A 4079-nucleotide genomic window follows, 5' to 3' on the forward strand; every position below is an offset into this window, starting at 1 on the left:
ATTGGCCATCTGTTGGTATATCCACTGGATGAAAAGTGAAGACTCATGAAAACTAGATCTTCTGCATAATCAGAAGCAGCCAGGAGAAGTTGTTACATTGTTCCTGCCATCACTGGAAAAACATTGCTGAGCTGAAGTGTGACAACACATGCTGCTTACCATGCACACTATCATGGCTGCTCCTCTTGTTTCAAAAACAAAGGTACTTGCTAAGAATGAGGCCTCGTCCCCCAAATCTCCACTTCGCTTTTAGATGACCACATTGCACATTGAGTGACTGACTTTGTATTATCGTAAATAAAATAAAATAACTGGTGAGCACATTGTGGAGTTCTGGATGTAATTAGAAGGGGGAAGAAACTCATTATATAAAACAGTCACTCTGATGTTGTAAGATAGACTCCTCCCTTTTTCAGCACAAAGACAAGGTAAGGAGAGAGTGACTTTTTCTGACCAGGAAGTTCAGAAGCTGGGAAAGAGTCATGGCTCTGGGGCAGAATAGGCTGGCTTGCAAGGCCTCCAAAGGTCACCATGCTTTCAACATAGAGGATGTTGTGCCAGGTGTTTGAAGACAAGCATAACAGTGAAGTGTCTTCAGAAAAAGTGGTAACATGAGTCCGGCTAATTATTTAAGATGGAGTTATAAGTAGCAAAGAAAGTTGGTTGGCAGGAATTAAAATTTTTTTTTAAAAACCAATAGAATTATAAACGAGCCTAGCATGGTAGGGACAAAGCTTTGCAATGCTTTTTACAGTGGAAATGCTTCTTTGGTTTTCTTGGATATCTTTGGGATTGTCAGTAAAACTGCAGCTAAAGGAGAATTGTCTAATGTAATTTAGTTAGACTTACAGAGATCTTTGACATTGTGTTCTGGTCACGGGGCACACTGAGCTGTGCTAGCCTTGCAGTGCAAAAGTGCAGCCCCCAGGTGACAGGTTTCCTTCTCCTCTCTGGAAGAATGGAGCCCTGGAGCCCCTCATCCCTGGACTGGGCCTCCACACAACAGCCTCTCCACAGCCAGCTGCGGGCACAAGCAAAGCAGGCCCTCGCCAGCATCATCTGACTGCAGGGCAATAAACCAGCGTCCAACACATTGCCTAATTTTGCCTGGAAAGTCAGCCTCACTGCCCTGCGGGAGGGCATGGCGCGCAGAGGTGGCACTAATGGCTGGGTAGGTGGCAAGTGGCAGATTGCGGCTGACGAGCGTGACTGCATCCCCAACCCTATCTTCCTGCCCACGTGTCCTGGATCAGCACCATGGGCTGAACTGTTCAGCACTTAGACACCCTTTTACTTGGGAACGGGTGGCCAGTATCCAAGTGAAGTGACTCATATGCATCCTCCTCCTTATTTAAACTGGAGTCTTCCCCTACAAGCTTTGCTTGTTCCATGAATCCAAATCGCTGTGTTTCTGGAGAGGAGAGAGCCAGTTCCCTGCGCGTATTCCTCTTCTATTTTGCCATCTTCACTTCTTCCCAACTAACTACCTCATCTACCTCAATATTCCCTTTCATCTTAAATTTGATTGGGAGAAAAAATGATTATCCCACTCAAAGCTAGGACTGAAATATTTCCCAGTATGGATTTTCCTCACTGTGTTCCAAGGAACCACTGCCACTCGATATTTTGGCACCATCTCTTCCTTATGTTCACCTTCTGCTGTGTCCCTCCTGCACCTGGCTCCCTTGGACTGAGCTCGGACACCCACTGGACAATGTCAAGCAGGCTATCTGACATGCACAGGATGGCTGTTTGAGTGAAAGAAAGAAAGAACTGGAAAACATCTCAGAATAAATTGTCAGCTTTTCAACCTGGACAAAACCATAACTATTGGGGGACCAATATCTTCTAAAATTTTTTTATTATATGAGAATGGGGATAATGCTAAGGTCAAAAAATCTGACATCTCTTGCCTAGTCAAGGTTAGGGAAATTTGAAAAATTTAAACTAAAATGCAGTTGTAAAAATAAACAGGATCAATTTATCCTGTGATGCATATGGCTGCATCACTATTGCTTGTTAATGTAATCACTAATTCACTCCTCTCAGCCACAGATCAAAATAACAATATTATTTTATTTTAATTGTAAAGAGCCAACGTCAAAACGGCGCAAATGGAAAGAAGCCATTTTTTTCTCCACTGTATCTGGTTTTCTGGCATCTCTTTTATCACATGGAGTAACTTGGAGCTGGCTGAATTGCACTTCTGCTGAAACAACCCCGTAGACTGTAGCAGGATAACAGAACAACTGGGACATGTATTTGCCTCCAACCAAGCTCTTCCAGGTTTTTAACTCCCCTCCTCTCTCTTCTGTCACACCTCAGCATGTCCCAGGCAGCCAGAGCCAGAAACAGTGATCTAGAAAGAGCTACCCAAAAGCACTGAGGCTGCAGCCCAAAGAAGACTAAACCTGAGACAGTGAGAAAGGTCTCTGTTAGAGAAGCTTGAAAGGAAGGAACATAAAGAGTTGTAAATTAAAGAAAATTTATCTTTAAATACATATCACAATACGTGGGGAAAAAAAAAAACAAAACAAACAACCCAAAAAACCCAAACGATGCATCCCAGCATACGTTCTGTAGGAGGTAAGTCTTTCACACTTGTGTTTGCCCTGTTAGAAAGGGACCCTAACTGGATCTGGATCTACCCAGTTCCAGGTGTCTTCTGCCTCGGGTCTCCAGAGCTATTTGTTTGTTTTGCTGGTGTGTCTCAGCTTGGCAAAGTGTCTTGATTGCCAAGTGAATGTGGATTCAGCTAGCTCTGACCAGCTCTGGCATTTGAAAAAATCCTTTTTCTTCCGCTTGAATTTCTCTGCCAGCTGCCTGTGAATCAGGATTTCCCAGCCAGCAGCTCTTGTTATTATCTGTTTTCACTTGCCTTGATGTTTACCAGATTGGACTCCTTTTATCTCTATTAACCCTACATCACTGTGGAGCTCCAGTATTATACACCCTATGTGGCTTGGCCAGTGCAGAAATAAATAAATAGATAAAAAATTCACCTTATTGAGGAAACAGAGAGGTCTAAAATGCTGGCCAAAAATAACACAAGTATTGGTGATCTCAGGGAAGAAAATAACTAAAAGGCCAAGTGAAGGTATTAAAAGTCAAAGCTTAAAGTAATTGACAGCTCATTAAACTAAATCTGAACTCTGCTAAAATTCTCCACCAGATGAAAACTCTGGTATGAAAATAGTGCTGAATAGCTGAGAGCAGGACAAGCTGGCCTGATTTTCTCTGGTCTTATAAGCTGAATTGCTGCTAAGAAATGCTTTCATTTGTAACCTTAGATACATTTTACAGTAATTTAGACCAGAAGGTCTGATTAAAAATGCATCTAAAAATGTAAAGAGGAGATCCTCAATCTTTAAAGGGCCATAAAGGTATTCTGAATAAGCACCAAGGTATCATTTTCCATCTCCTTCAGTTCCTATAAATCATGGGGATGAAGCAAAATTTGGAGGAAGGTGTGCCGGTACATTTTAAAAATTCTGTTCTTGATCAAGTTCAATGTAGTTTCAAAAGTAATAGGTTACATCTAGTTCTAGCTCAAAAAACCCCACAGGTCTGGTCGATTGTCAGGTCAGTGCTCAACAGAGACTTCAGGGTATCGGTACCCTTACAATTAAAGGAAGAAAAGACACTTCTAATGGATTTTGGGGTGAGGGTCAGGTGCAGTTCGGCTCCTTCCTCAGCGTGCTGTGTGCAGTCTCTGGAGCTGCACTGGAGGAGCACCAGCCCTTGCGACCCAAACGGCTGCCGCCTCCCCCGGCCCGGCCCAAGCTAAAGCTGCCTTTGACTTTCCGGTTCCCTCAAGGGCTCAAGACAGATGTAAGAAAACACTCCCCCCCGCCCCCGATAATGTTGTAACAATTAAAACACATCACCTGAACTTTTCGCTGTTTTATTGGCCTCACATACTACACACATTTCATTTACCTGCACAGTGAGAACAAACCGTTGCCTTCGCTACCCGACGTTTCGCCTTTCTCGCCGCCGCGCAAACGAACGCCCCGCACCGGGTCCTGCTCAGGCGGCGCTTAGCGAGCGCCGCTGCCCCCCGTGCTACTGTGGCTATT

Source organism: Athene cunicularia (assembly GCF_003259725.1).
Source record: "Athene cunicularia isolate RWA chromosome 8 unlocalized genomic scaffold, athCun1 chr8_part1, whole genome shotgun sequence".
NCBI classification, from domain to species: domain Eukaryota; kingdom Metazoa; phylum Chordata; class Aves; order Strigiformes; family Strigidae; genus Athene; species Athene cunicularia.